The sequence below is a fragment of the Bos javanicus genome, chromosome 2, assembly GCF_032452875.1.
Source record: "Bos javanicus breed banteng chromosome 2, ARS-OSU_banteng_1.0, whole genome shotgun sequence".
NCBI lineage: Eukaryota > Metazoa > Chordata > Mammalia > Artiodactyla > Bovidae > Bos > Bos javanicus.
Genome location: NC_083869.1, coordinates 123754849 through 123770696, shown reverse-complemented (window position 1 = coordinate 123770696; position 15848 = coordinate 123754849). Strand labels below are relative to the sequence as shown.

The following is a 15848-nucleotide window of genomic DNA, read 5'->3' as shown; positions in this document are numbered from 1 at the left end:
GAGAGTACTCAAAAGCTTTTCTTTGTATTGTTATTATTAGTATTATTAACTGCCCCTTTCTATAAGCATGTATTGTAGATTTGAATATATCAATACAATATAGTTTATGTCTTTGAGATCTTACTATATACTCAGCTTTCTTTCTTTCTTTCTTTTTTAAGAGCTTTCTTTCTTATTTATCATGGTATCATGAGTGCTTTCTCCCATTATTGAAAAGTTCCTCAAAAGCAAGATGTTAATAGCTTCGTAGCAGTCCCTCATCCAGAAGTGTCATCGTTTACTTTGTCATCCTTTGTGGCTGGATAAACAGGGCATCACGGTTTTTCACTCTTATCCTTGGGCTGTAATAAACATCTCAAGGCATAATCCCTGCTCGAATCCCTAACCACTTCCTAAGGACCGATTCCTGGAGGTGCTATCACTGTGTCAGGGCGCTGACATTTTGAAGGCTCAAGATCTTTATTGCTTAATTGCCTTCCAAAGAGACTTCCAGCAGTGCCCGAGAGTGCCTGTCTCACCACGCATTTATCAGCATCGATTTCTTCTCTTTTTATTTAGTCTTTATTAATTTCATGGGCCTGAAATTATATTTCATTGTCTTTTGGAGACGCAGAGCCCTGGCCTGTGGCCCCTGTTTCCCAGCAGGGTGAGAATCAAATTAGATTCGGGGGCTTCCAGCAAACCTCCGGATGAAAGGCAGCCTGTGACCTGGTAGCCGGGAGCTGGAGAAGCTGGGTTCTTGTTCAACTCTGTGCTTCCTCGCTGTGTGACCTGGGTCTCTTATATGGCCCTCCCTGGGCCTCTGTTTCTCAGTCATTTATCAGTTTATTATTGCCGCCAGCTGCCTCCACTTTTTCTAGCGCCTTGAGCAGTACCTGATGCATAACTCATGCCCAACAAATACTTGTTGAAGGCTGAACTGCAGAAGTGACCTTTATAAAGGGAAAATCATGCCCCCTCATTATGCTGCTTCCAACCTTTGCTCAGGCTTCCTAACATTCTGTTTACTTCTTTGGTCGGCTCATGGATTTCTGCTTCTACTTCAATATGAAAGGACACAAGATAGCATATGAAAAAGAAAAAGCCGGATAAACTACAAAATCACAACTTTTTTGAGCCCATCAGGGAGCCCAGGGCTGCAAGGCACCCCACGAGCCCAAATGCACAGATTGACAAGACCCACCAAGGACAGACAGAACACACAAACCCTTGCACCTTTGGCAGAAAGAGGAGAGAGAGGTGGCTGGAAAAAGAGGTGGCTGCCATGAAGGCAGGAATGAAATATAAACAGCTAACATTTAAAAAAATATTTATTTTTGATTGATTGATGATTGGTTTATAATACTGGTTTGGTTTCTGTCATACATCAACATGAATTACCACAGGTGCTCATACGTCCCCTCCCTGGTGAATCTCCCTCCCACCTCCTGCCCATTCCCACCCCTCTAGGTTATTACAGAGTCCCAGTTTGAGTTCCCTGAATCATGCATCAAATTCCCATTGGTTGTCTATTTACATGTGTTAGTGTATATGCATCCATGCTGCTCTCTCCATTTATCTCACCCTCTCTCTCTTCTCCCCGACCCTTGTCCATAAGTGTGTTCTCTATGTCTGCATCTCCAGTGTAAACAGCTAACATTTTAACGAACTCTCAGAGGCTGAATGTGGACTGGCATGCCAGCTGAGCATTCCTGGGAGCCCCAGACTCAAGGGGAGTGCACGTTCATTCATGACAGTTTCTCATGGAGCCCGGGAGAAAGATGCTCAGGACTGGATTTGTATCTCAAAGAGCTGCTTCACTACGGTACCGATCTGAACCTCCTCCCACTTCCCAGACCCTTATCTCCTGTGAAGCATAAGCCCAGAAGGACTTCAGGGGGACAGGAAGACCTCTCACGGCCACCCCCCTCCCCCTGCAGGGCCCAGGAAAAGACCTATAGTCCTGGGGGAGGAGGGTGGGGCAGAAACAAAAGCCACTTCTTGCTGGGGAAGGGGGATGAAGCCTTCCAGCCCTGGTCCCAGGCAAAGATAAGCTGCTGCTGTGGACAGAAGCCACGGCTGCCTGTGCCTGGGAAGGGATGGGCCCAGGAACCTGAGCTGATACAAGGCAGGACATGCATGCCCACAGGTGGGCTGGATACACAGGTCCAATCCATGTTGTCAAGCTCTGGTCTTTCTGGCTTCATCTCTAGGCTCTGCTTTCTTCTGTGCTCTTCTTCTCACAGAGGCCCTGAAACTCCCAGAGCAATCTTTTATAGTCCCCAGTGCACAGGAAAGAGGTAGCTTCTTTTCCCAGTCCTTATGACAAGCATGCTGGGAATTAATTTACTGACACAGTGACTTCTGAACCCAGAGGTTCATGTCCTGGAAACAGATCCAGAAAACCCCTTGCTTATCCCTCCCTCAACCCATAAATGGGTCCCCTGGACCCTCAATAAGGCCAATTTCCAGGCCGGCTGCAGGATCTCATGGACTCCACACTCTCCAGGCTGATAGATCCTCCCTGCATGCCACTATCTCACAGCAGTCTTCTCCGAGCATCCTTGAGCTGCCTGGGGTTGGCAAAGCCAGCCAGGAGGATACAGTGCCCCTTCAATGCTGACACTCATCTCCACTGCTGCTGCTGCTGCTGCGTTGCTTCAGTCGTGTCTGACTCTGTGTGATCCCACAGATGGCAGCCCACTAGGCTCCCCCATCCCTGGGATTCTCCAGGCAAGAACACTGGAGTGGGTTGCCATTTCCTTCTCCAATGCATGAAAGTGAAAAGTGAAAGTGAAGTCGCTCAGTCGGGTCAGACTCTTAGTGACCCCATGGACTGCAGCCCACCAGGTTCCTCCGTCCATGGGATTCTCCAGGCAAGAGTACTGGAGTGGGGTGCCATTGCCTTCTCCAACTCACCTCCACAGACCTCTATAAATGAGACAGTTACCGTTTCTAGGGCATTCTTTGAACAAGGATAGAGAGGCTGTAGCCTGGCTCTGGGAGTGCCAGCCTGCAATCTGGAGGTTTCAGGCAGTCCCAGAGGTGTGGTAGGTGCAAACAGAGGTAGGCAGGAGCCTCGGGCTCCTCATCTCTAAAGTGGGATCAGTAGCAGTGCTCCTCCAGAGGCTGTAAAAGTGAAAGTGAAGTTGCTCAGTCATGTCTGACTTTTTTCGACCCCATAGACTATAGTCTACCAGGCTCTTCTGTCCATGGGATTTTCCAGGCAATAGTACTGGAGTGGATTGCCATTTCCTTCTCCAGGGGATCTTCCCAACCCAGGGCTCGAACCCAGGTGTCCCACATTGTAGACAGACACTTTATCGTCTGAGCCACCAGGCTGTAAAGGGTCCTAGAGACGATGCCCAGGGTGGGGGTTGGCCCAGGGCCTGGCATGCAGTGGCTGGTCATGTTCTGAGCACCATGATCAAATGCCCTCGGGGCTGTTGGATTCCTGGCAGTCCTCCTCCTCCAAGTCTTTCCAGAGTCACAACCTGTCCACACTCAGGACAGGAGGCAGCATCAGAGAGGAAATGGATTTGACTGGAGCCACGCCCCCTTGGCTGTGTCTACCCTCCCCTCCCCTCCCACCCCCTCCACCAGCTTTTTGCCGCTGCCAGGGCTTCCAGAACATGCTCCTGGGCTCTGACCACAGTCCAGTTACATCATCCTGGTCCAGGAAGGCCCCGTGGACTGGGACCAGAGGATGGGTGGGTAGAGTCCCATCTGCCTGAGGATGGAGGTTCATGGGACGGGAAGTCCTCCTCTAAGGGTCCCCGTCCCAGTCCTTGGGGGTTCACTAGCTGACACTTCCTCCTCTTCCTGGGCCCCCTAGTCAGGGCTGATGCAGGACCCTGTCCCCAAAGGGGCCCAGAAGATGCCAGGGGCCTCTTGACAGGGTGTCAATACAATCCTTACAGACTCCCAGGAGGCCTTCAACATCCAAAGGAGTGGGGGGCCCTGTGGGGTATCCCAGAGCACAGAGGAGGCTGGGAAAGGGGTGAAGGAGCAGGTCAGCAGGGGGACGGGGAGGCGGTGGTTAGTGGGAGGAAGCACAAGGGCTTCAGGGGGCACAGCTTGCTTGTGGGCGGGGCCAGCCCAGGGCTGCAAACTAACTACGGTATTTTAGAGACTGAAAATGGGGTCACAGGGTCCAGTCAGGTGACCGTGGGCTGGGAGGACCCAGGATCACTGTGAAGTTGACCTGGCTGCTAGGAGCTGGGAACCGGGGGCTTCCCTCTGCAGAGAAGCACCCCCAGCTCCCCCCACCGCGGGGCTCCTGCACCTGTGTCCTTCTGCCTGGGGTCTCCTCTCCTCTGTCTGCTCTGCAGCTGCAGGCATCGAGCACAGCCTTCAGCACAGCTGTGCTTTATCACCTTCGTCACCTGTTCCGGTTAGACGGTGACCCAGAGGTAACAGGGCAGGGGTGCGACTGGCATGCTCACAGCTGTGTGCCCGGTGCAGGTGGGCACATCGTGGCTCTTGGTACATTTGGGGACAGGAGTGACTTAACTGAACTTTGGAGGAGTGATGAAGGAGAGGAGGTTTCAGACAGCTTTTCCGGGATAGGAAACCCTGAGGAGGGGCAAATCCAGGGGGCAAAAGCAGTGAGCTCTGAAGCCCCTGGGCCAGATGGGCAGGAGCAAATCCTCTCTCTGCACCTTGAGAGCCTCTGGCCATGGCTTCTCACCAGAAGGTACCATGGCTGCCTCTCCAACACTCATTTTCTAGCCATAGTTTGAGAAGTTCTTGTTTTCCCAGCATCTGGAGGCTGCTATAGAAGCAGACAAATCCACCAGATACCTAGGGATGGAAAGGAAAGGTGAGGAAAGGAACTAATTTTATGTATCTGGATCTAGATGTAGAAATTTTTCATAACTGAAGCATGCGAGAGCATCATGATGTGCTTGGGCCTGGAACAGCTTCCAGAGCAGCTGGCTCGGCTCTTCCCTGGCTTCTTGGCTGTGAGCATCATCCTCTCCTCATTCTCCTTTTTGGTTATAGTTCTGTCACCCAGTTTTGGGCCACAGCCCTAGACATGGGGCTGGGCATCTGGGCAGGGTGGTGGGTTTGCCAGATGCTGGAGGTGGAGGCGATACAGCCTTGGGCTGGGCTGCACTCAGGAAGGAGGAAGGCGGGGAGGGAAACACGGAGGACTAAGAGATGCAGAAGGAAAACCGCCTCCATCACCAGCCCTCCCTCCACGCTGCTGCGGAGGTCTGCTGCGGCCAACTCCTATTGCCTCATCACTGTCTGAGGACTGTCCCCATTGGAAACCACCTTGGGTTTCTCAGGAGAATCCCATACATGAGGGGTGCAGGTTCCAGACCCTCCAACCTACTATGTGACCTTGGACAAGTACTATAATCCCAGCCTCAGTTTACCCATATTAACAATGAAATGATGGGTGTAGCTCAGTGGTTCTCAAACCCAGCTGTACAGATTTCCTCTTTGAGGCAAGATGGAGTGACCTTCCCACCTGAAGTGGGAAAGGAAAACCACAAAATTTATGAAAGAGAGGCTTACAAGATACAGGGTGCCAGGCAGCGAAACAGAGATGAGAAACAGATGAAGTGAGCCCTAAATTGCCCTGGTTTCCAGCCCTGAGAGTTTCCTGGCTATGGGCAAGGAGGAGGAGCCCAGGGGGAGCCCAGGGAGGTCCCAGCATTGAAGAGGTGGAGCTGAGATTCCAGAAGACCAAGGTGGCTGGAATTCGCAGGACACAGTGCCTGAGAAGAGAGAAGAAAGGGACAGAGAGCAGACTCTGGAAGGGACATGGAAGGGTCTTGCCTCGGGTATGGGAACCTTTAGTCTTAGACTGAGAGCTACTGTGGTCCCACCTAAGACATCCTAAAGAAGATTCTGAAGAACCACACTGTCTCCAAGTAACTTAATGTTACATTACAGAATAAAGCTCAACAATATTTATAACAAAACAAAAATATCCAGCACCCAGTAAGGTGACTGGCAAAGAACACTGGAGTGGCTATAGCAATATCAGACAAAGTGGGTTATAGAGAAAACAATATTACCAGAGATAAAGGCGATGATATTGTGAATTCATCAAGAAGACCTAACAATGTTTATGTACCTAATAACAATGCTTCAAAATACATAAAACAGAAAAATGATACAACTGCAAGAAGAAATAGACAGACTCACAATGATAGTCAGAAATTTCAACATCCCTTACTCAGTAATTGATAGAGCAAGTAGACAGAAAGTCATAAAGGATATAGAGAATTTGATCAACACTATCAACCAACTTGATCTAAGTGACATTTATAGAACACCCCACCCTGTGACCGCAGAGCACACATTCTTTTCACGAGTATATCTAAATATGCCAAGATAGACCATATTCTGAGTCATAAAACAAGTCTCAGTACATTGGAAGGGTTCAGGTTCTACAGAGTATGTTCTCTGACCACAACAGAAATAAATGAGAAATCAGTAATTTAAGAGGAAGTGCTCTTTGAGTAACAGAAAGATCTCTGAAAAATCTCCAAATATTTTGAAACTAAAAAATAGCACACTTCTAAATAGCCCATGTGTAAAAGAATCAACCAGAAGAGGAACTAGACAGCATTTTTCACAGAAAGAAAATGAAAACACAACATATCAGAATTTGTGGGATGCTGCTGAAGCAGGTCTTAGGGGAAATTTATAGTACTAAATGCTGCATTAGGAGAGAAGAAATGTTGCAAATCACTGACCTCAGCTTCCACTTGAAGAAACTAGAAATAGAAGAACAAATTAAACTCAGTGTAACAGAGAGGAAATAATTATGAGTAGAAATCAGTAGAGAAAAGCAACAAAGAACATCACTGAAACCAAAGCTGATTCTCTGAGAATATCAATAAAATTGATAAACCTCTAGTCACACTGATTAGGAAACACAAAAGGGAAGAGACAAGGTACCAGCATCAGGAATGAGTCAGGTGACATCACAGATTCGATACATAAATTATTTAAAATTCTTCTGCATGTGAGATCTTTTTCATATGTATATATGTGTATGTATTTGTTCATTCATATCAGTGTGAACTCATGCATATTTATTTTATCTTTGGGGTTTTAATCCAATCTTACTCTGTGTTCTGTTGTTCAGATTATTCCAGCTTTGGCTGTTGAAAGTTCTTTCAGCTGGCTCTTGGTCCCTTTGAGTGTCACCTGTCTTTATGAGTTTTTCTTTTGTTTGGTTGTTACTGGCACTTTCTTACTGTCTGGCATTAAACAATGTGCAATGCTCATCTTATATATTTCCTGCCCTAGATCTAGAATCAGCTTTTTCTTCAAGGAGCCTTGGCTCCTTTTATTGGAGAACGGTATGAGAAACTAAAGATGTGGGTCTCAGATTTGCTTGTTGTGACTGGGATGTCATTTGCCTCTAGGCTCTGTCAGCTCGCAGAGACAGGAAATAAAGTTCTGTTGCACTAACCCATGCTTAGGACTTAGGTATAAATATTTCTATATGTAAATCTCTATGTCTATATTCAGCTAAACATGAATTCATACTGATGTCTCCAACTCTAAGCCATTACCACATGGCTCATTCTAGCTTTCTCCCCTTCTTTGTCTGGAACCTCCCACCCCAGCAGCGAGAAAACATGGCTCCCGACATCTGCCGTCCGCAGGAACGCTTGTTCCGCCTGTAGGTGTACAGTCATCTCAGAACTGTTAACCCGTATGCCATAGCAAATACCTTTATCCACTAGAAAATGACGCTTACATGCAGTTCCTTCCAGTCTCCACCCATTTTCAAAGTTACAAAAGTCAGCTCCTTTATCTTCACCTGCCTCAGTGAGGGAGTTTCATACATTTGTGAGAAAGTTAGATTCTTTTGTCACTGTCTGCATCCCACCCTGGAATCCCAGACCTCCTAAAGGATTTTTCAAAATCTGCATACATTCACCCTTTCTACTGTAAGTTCTATGGATCCGGACAAATGCATGGTATCATTAATTAATCCACCATTATATTGCAATAGTATTACACATAATAACTTTATTGTCCTGAAAAAAATCTTCCATACTTCACCTCTACAATCTTCCCTGTTCCCCAAACTCCTTGTAATCACTGATTTGTTTACTGTCTCTGTAACTTTGCCTTTTCCAGAATGTCACATAAATGTAGTATTTTCAAATGATATTTTGCCCCTTAGCAATGGGCATTTAAGATTCATCCATCTCTCTGTGTAGCTTGTTGCTCATCCCTTTTATCACTGAGTCATATTCCGTTGTTTGGAGGTACCACAGTATCTTTATCCATTTACCTACAGAAGGACATCCGGTTGCTTTCAGCTCTTGGCAATTATGAATAAAACTGCTATAAGCAATCACACGCAGGTTTTGTGTGTTCACAAATTTTCAGATCAGTTGAGTGAATACCTGGGAGTGTGTCTGTCGTTGGATCATATGGTAAGACTATGTTTAGCTTTGTTAGAAACTGCCAAACGGTCTTCCAAAAGGGCTGTACCATTTCATATTCACACCAGCAACGGGTGAGAGTTCCTGCTGCTTTGCATCCTCTCCAGCAATGAGGACTGTCAGCAGTGGGATTTTTTAAAAAATCTAGATACATGGGCCCCATTCCCAGAAATTCTGACTCTATCAGCCTATGGTGGTGCCCAGGCCTTAGCATTGTTGAGAAGCGCTCAGGAGATTCTGTTGTATATTCAGGCTTGGAACCAGGGAGTTCCATCAACCGCATCATTGTACAGATGGAGGAACTGAGGCCTGAGGGCAGTGGCGCTGCAGTGGGGCTGATCTCTTCGGTTCTCCCGGCTGGCAGTCTGGGAGGGGCTGTGTGATTCCTGGGTAAGAGCCGGGGCTCTGGAGTCCCACAGTCCTGGGCTGGAGTCCTGAATCTGCCTCTCTCCAGCTGTGTGACTTTGGGTGAAGGCCTGCACCTCTCTGAGCCCCTCCTGTGTGGATGAGGACGGTCCCAGGACATGCACGCAGGCTGTGTGAAGACGTGTTGGGTCAGTGAGGCCAAAGTGCTCACCCAGAGCTGGGCTCACAGTGGGGCCGGGACACCACCAGCGCCTGTGCCTGGGACTCTGTCACATGACTCCATTCTGTGCCGAGGTCCCATCCAGGGAGGCCTGTTCTGCCCCTTCCTGGACCCCTGGGCTCCCCTGCCCCATCCTCCCATTCACTGTTATTCTGACTTTGTCTCCAGCCCTGGGGGTTGCAGCTTCACCCCACTTCCCTCTCCTTCTACCCTTCCTTTTTCTTCTCCCAGTTACCAAAAATCTTCACTTAAAAAGCCATCTGGGAGGATGGATGGGACAAAGGCACATTTTGTAGAGTAAGTTTTCAGGGAGAAGAGCCAAGAAATTGAAGGCACAGCACTTAGGATCCGGTCTTTTTAGGCCCCATGCTCTGACTGCTGGGGAGCAGTTCTGTATCACAGTCCACCCCCCACCGCAGCGCCCAGTGCTCTGGGCTCGTCTTCACTCGTCTTTGAGAACTCCTGCTCCCAACGTCTAGGCTGATTCCCTCCCTCAGGATGAATCCCCCTCCTCTCTATCACAGGGAGGGGCTGCAGCTGGGGCTCCTCTAACCCGAGACACCCTGCTTCTGTGTGAGCACCGTCCCACCTCGGGCAGCTGCTCTGCTCCCTACAGGAGTCCCAGGTGAAGGTTATCTTCTCCTGTGGGGTCTCCCAGGGCAGATTTAGGAACAACAGGAGAGACGTGTCCACCGCCAGGATGGATGGGCAGCCCTGGGGAGGGGTAATGAGCTCCCCGTTACTGGAGGTGCGCACAGAGGAAGGGTGCATTTGGAGAAGCAGAGAGGCCTTGGAGGCCAAGAGATCTGGGCTGAGTCCCGGTCACATTGCTTGCAAGGAGTCTGACCTTTAGCAGTGACTTGTACTCACTGAGCCTCGGCTTCTTCATCTAGAAAATCAGGCAAAATAAGTTCCCATGTCCCAGGGTTGTCATGGAGACAAAAGGACATAAAGTGTGCAAAGCACTGAGCAGGGAGTGCAGAGTATCGTTGCAGGAAGGGAGGAAGCTGGGTTATGACACCCCGAGCCATCTACGATTCCAAACGGCTGTAGTTGTAGACCTTGAGATCCAATAATTCAATTATTCTAAGATTATAAGATTTCCTAGGATTCTAAGACTTTAAAATTTATGATTCTGTTATTCTTCTCATCTAAGTCTCCTCAGGAACATAGGCTGTGTGATTCGAATTCTAAACCTGTCCCTTCATTGGTGCGGCGGCTCAGCCATGGGCTGTCTGCTCCACGGGGAGTGTTTATCTCTGCTCTCTTTCCACTTCAGATCTTCCATCTTTATCCCCCACTGGCCCATTGCTACTTCTCCAGGGACACGTTTTCTAATTCCAGCCTTATCCACTGCACCTTTTGTTCAAAGCACACCAGGCCCCTGCGGTGCTGCTGAATTGTGTCCTGTACCCCTGCCCCCGGCACACTCTCCTGCCCTCCCCACCAAACCTCATCTTTGCCTATTGAAATCTTCCCTTATTTTCAAGGCTGAAGTCAAAGGCGGGCTTTCCATGAAATTTTCTTCACCTCCCAGTTGAAATGAATATCCGTTGCCTCTGTGTTCTGCACAGATTTTGCTCTAATCACGATTACAGCAGTTGTCAGCAACTAACGCCTGATTTTTGGAGGCAGCAATATCCGCCCTTCACCGCATGGTGACCCACCCCTGGGAGACCTTTGGGAGACCACTCCGTGCTCTTCTGGGTTGGAGGATGTGCGGATCTGATTGGTCAGCGGTGGGACACTGACTGGGCCAGGTCAACGCCTGGAAGGTGCCGGTGCTGGACCTGCTCTCTCCTCCCATGCCTTGCCCGCCTGCCCCTGCCTGCAGCCAGGAGGCAGTCGGCTCTGCAGACCCAGCCAGGATGGAGCCGGGGCGGGTATCCCTGTTTCCCCGCATCACCCTCCTCTCTTCTCTCTCCCTGATTGAGCTCAGCCACCCCTGTGGGCCCATCCCCAGTGCACATGCTAACAGCCTGTAGCTATCAGCTACCATCAGCCCTCCTTCCAGTCATGATTCAAATCAAGAGTCTTTGATGTACCGGACCTGTCAACGGCCTGGCCATACAGAGCTGAGTTGGAGAGGCCACCCCTGCCTCCTAGATCTTTCCCTCTGGGGGTCCTGCCGCCTCCTGCCCCTTGAGAAGATTAAATCCAAACCCTTCATCTTCCCCTCAAACCTGGTCCTTTCCACCATTCCTGTCTTAGTGTTGCCCCCGCAGATCCCACTCGCCCAAATCAGAAGCAAGGGGGCATCCCTGACCCTCATGACACCTCAGGGGCCATTGAGTCCTGACAAGTTTAACTCTTATAACTTCTGTGGTCCCCTGTACTCCACACCCAGTGTTTCATCTCAGGCCCTGGGCATCTCTGACCAGACATCCCTCCACCACACCACACCCGCCTGGTCCCTCAGCCCTCCACTGCCCCTTCTCTCCATCCTGTGACCCTGAGACATGAGTAGGGGGCTCTTCCTGGGGTCCCATTCTTTTGGGGGCCTGTTCTTCCCTCCTCCAGCTGTGCCTCTCCCCTCAGGGACAAGGGAGACAAAGGGCAAGTTCCGGTCCCCCGACCCCGGAGCTCCCTTCCGGACTGACCTAAACCTGCTTCTGGGACCTGCATGGCCTCATCCCAGGTCTCCTCCTCTGAGGGTGACCCGTGTGGCCAGCACACACCCCCTAAACCCCAATGGGTAGCCGTCAGTGGTGAGGTGAGGACAGGGCCTGCACAGATGTTGGGGGCGGCCTGCACTGACATCCCGGACACCAGGAAGTGATTGTCCCAAAGAAGGACAGTCACCTTGATCTCTGCCTAACACCCTTCATGGCTCCTACCTGACTTGGGATGACATCGCATGGTGGGCCTGGCTCACGGGATTCTTGGTGTTGCAACCCTCCCTGCCTCTCCATCATCGTCTCCCATCTGGGCACCCAAAACACCCTCTGAGAAAAACCCAGGCTCTGCACAAAATGCTGCCTGTTCCCCACTACCCAAAACTGGATCTCAGTCTTGGTGGTGGCAGGATCAGGGCTCCCAGTCCTCGCTGCAGATGGGGGTGGGGGTTGGGGCGAGGGCAGGAGCTGTCCCAGCACCAGGTTGAGGGCGGTTTGGGGCTTATGTGTCTTGTGGTCAGTTGAGTTTTGGCTGTCACTTTAGGAGGCCAGCAGGCCCTGGATCCACATCGACATGGCTAGGCCAGAACCTGCCTGCCTGGGAGGAAGTAGGAGACAGCAGAGACCCTGAAAGGCTTTGAGGACTTTGCCTGTCAGGGAGAAGGATCCTCAGGAAGTCTGGGCTGATGCCGGGGGACTGTGAGTGTCCTGCACCCCCAGGACCCCAGCTCTCCCGTCCAGAAAAGCAGCAGGCTGAGCCTAAGGCCCCAGGAGGTCTTAGTTATTGTTCAGTTGCTCAGTCATGTCTGACTCTTTGCGACCCCACGGACTGCAGCACAGCAGGCTTCTCTGTCTTTCACCATTTCCCGGAGCTTGCTCAAACTCATGTCCATTGAGTCAGTGATGCCATCCAACCATCGCATCCTCTGTCATCCCCTTCTCCTCCTGCCCTCAATCTTTCCCAGCATCAGGGTCTTTTCCAATGAGTCGGCTGTTTGCGTCAGGTGGCCAAAGTATTGGAGCTTCAGCTTCAGCATCAGTCCTTCCAATGAATCTTCAGGGTTGATTTCCTTGGTCTTAACAAGCCCAAAGTCTTGCGAGTTCCTTCTTCCCCACCCACCCCAGCACCCTCAGGCAGGCGTGGTCTCTGACTCCAGAGGCTCAGGCTCAGCCTTTGCTCCTCCTACCTCTGCTGGCAGGACCTGGGGGCAGATGCAGCTGGCCCAGGAGCCTGGATGACCTGAAGTGGGGATGGAGCGGTTCTACCTGTGCACTGGGAATGATGATGGAACCAAAAGCCGAGTCACTTGGTTTAGCCTCTGCCCAATGGACTGGGCTCTGGAGAGGCAGGAGCCTGGCTGAGGGCCTCTACTTCAGGGCCTGCCTTCCCCAGCCACCTGTTTCCATGGCAACCAGAGCCCTCTGGCTGGAGCTGAGTTCCATCCCTGCCCCACCCCGCCCCCCTGGAGAGGGAACCTGCCCTTGTCACAGGTCAACAGGTGGGAGGAGGAGATTATTACAGCCAGGCCTGGCTGTGAAATCCACAACCAGGTGCTGTATCAGGTTGATTACAAATCCAAGTGTCCTCTGCTCCTGCTTGTTTCTGATAACAAATCAGGGAGGTTTCAGGACAGGAAAATGGATCCTTGTGTATTTCCCAGCCTGGGAGGATTTCCCAGCCTGTGAGGCCGCTCCACCTGGCTCTCCCTTCCTGCTTAGTCCCCATCTGGTTGATTATCTCTGGGCTCTGCTTTGAGAGCCCGAGTGAGCACACCCCCTCACTCACTTCAATCTGAACTCCTCTCTTCCCTCACCAACATTGGGAACTTGGGCTTTTCCCCTTGATCCCCCGGCCGTGTTCCCGCACCCCTATAGCGCTTTGGACACTGGCTCCTCCCTCACCCATCTGGCTGTCTCCCTGGATGCTGGTCCACACTGCGCTGGCTCATCCCCGCCCCACTCCTGAGGGACCTCCCTACTTTTCCTACCCTGAGCAAGAAGCATTCACTCATTCATTTACTAGGTAGACATGTAGAGAGCCCTGCCCTGTGTCAGCAGCTGGGGCTATGATGGAGGATGACAGCAGCAGCAACAGCCACACGACTCTGGCCTCCGGAAGCTTCTCTTCTAATGGGGAGGACGTCCTGTAACCATCTCGATCAAATGGCTCTCTTGTATAGTCTGGTGACAAGTGCAAAGGAGACAAATCCAGAAGAAAGGGAGCATGGGACCCTCAGGGCTTGCAGTTGAAGAAGAACTCGTTGAAAAGCTGACATTTTCCCAAAGACTTGGAGAAGGTGAAGGAGAGAGCCACATGGATGTTTGAGGAAGAGCATTGCCAGCAGAGGAGATGAGGAAAGCAAAGGTCCTCAGTCGCCACTTAAGTATCAGCTCCTGAGACCCCATCTGAGTTAGTCCCCCTTATTATCCTCCCACATTGCCTCCTAAGGAGGATTTGCTTGGCCCCATCCCAGGCCTTGATTGAATATCCGTTGGGACTTTTTCTTGAAGGCCATGTCCCTTCCTGACTGTGAGACTCAAGAGAGCATGTACTTGGTCTGATGCAGCTGGTTCACACCTAGCACATAGTAGATGCACTGAAAATCACTTGGGTGAAAAGTACAACCATAAGAATGGGAAAGGAATGAGAAACAAAAAAGCTCATGTTCTTTAAAGCAGAAGTAATCCGGAATGTTGTTCTTTGCTTTTACTTATGGGATGGGAAGGATGGTTTCATTTCTATGCTATGCAATTCTATTTCATTTTATTTTTATTCCTAGTCCTAGTCCTAACCCTAGTCCTAGTTCTTTTCTATTCTATTAAAAAAAATGCACGGCATAATCGGAACTAGTAATTACAGCTCTCATCCCTGGTTTGTGCCTCCCATGACTCTGGCCCTGAACAAAAGATCATTTCATATTTAATCAGTATTAGTTCTGGGATGCTCACAGGGGACATGCTCCCTTCAGGGCTGTGGAGTTTAATTCTCAGTGAGGCTAATTAGATCAAGAAAAGAGCCTTGCCTCAGGGCAGGACTGCTGTGGGGTCGCCCACTATCAAGCAGAGAGGCAGAACCCCACCTGGCATCCTCCTGCCTGCATCTCTCCCATCCTGCCCATTCCAGCCCCTGCCCCAAGAGAAGGGCAGAACCACACGTCCCTCCTTTGCCTGTGATGACTGACAAATCTCCCGTGGTAGGAAGGACGATGGCTGATATCCAGAGAGGCAGTGGGCCCCCCACCCCTTGAGTCACCCTCAGAAGCTTTGTGGAGCCTCTCTGGCTTGGCAGGTGGTGAGGAGCAGGTAGGCATCCATAATCAGCCCATCCTTCCCTAGTGGGGACAGAGTCTTCCCTTAATCAACTCTCTTCTCCCTGTTCAGTTCAGTTCAGTTCAGTTGCTCAGTTGTGTCTGATTCTCTGTGACCCTGTTAATTCTGCTTGATTCAACCTCTGTTATCATTGACATCATCATCTTCATCGTCGTCACCACCTTAACTACTGGGTCATGGATGTGGATGTTACCAGGTCCCAGGCAATTGAAGCAGAAGATTGCAAGACTTGCTTGAAGACCTGTAGGAGTGTGTCACTATCCTTGTTCCTCAGATGAGGAAACTGAGGCTTCGAAGGAAAACTCGCTGCCCCTAGCCCCGGTCAGTGGAGGAGTGAGGACTGGAGGGGAGGGCAGCGAGGCCTAAGTCCTGGCTTCAGAGGTCACCAGCGAGGCAAGCTGAGGGCACGCTCCTTAACCCTCAGCATCAGTTTCCTCTTCTCGCTTAGTTCCTTTGAATCCCACAGCACCGCCACCATGTCCGTCTGCATCGTGAAGCTGCAGAAAGCGAGGCTCATGGGAGGGAAGAATTTTGTCCCTGTTTGCACAGATCAGACTTGGTGATGCTGGGGTCCAGCATGGGTCTGGCTGGTGCTGTTCTTCCCCTCTGCCCACACTGTACCAGCTCAGTCCAGTGGAGTGATTGCCCCTGCCACCCCCACCCCCCACCCCCAACTCCCTTTTGCTCAGGGAGAAGGCATGCTTCCTGACAGACACAGAGGGTCAGGTCATCCACACAACTGAATACATATTATGTGCTGTCGCAGGTGCCACCTGGATCCCCTCCAGGCATGGAGGGGGTGGAGCTTCTCCCCAGGCCCTCCCACCCCCTCCCTCATTCTCCCTCTGCTCAGGGCACACAGTAGGTGTGGTTCATGGGCTCTAGGACCAAACTGCCTGGGGTGGAATC

The 15848-nt window shown here is 50.6% G+C and overlaps 1 pseudogene; it reads left to right on the top strand.

The window, feature by feature from the left end:
* The window catches only part of LOC133256330 (cytochrome c-like), a 77451-nt pseudogene extending 62146 nt beyond the window's left edge, over nucleotides 1-15305 (top strand).
* Nucleotides 15306-15848: the final 543 nt, after the last annotated feature.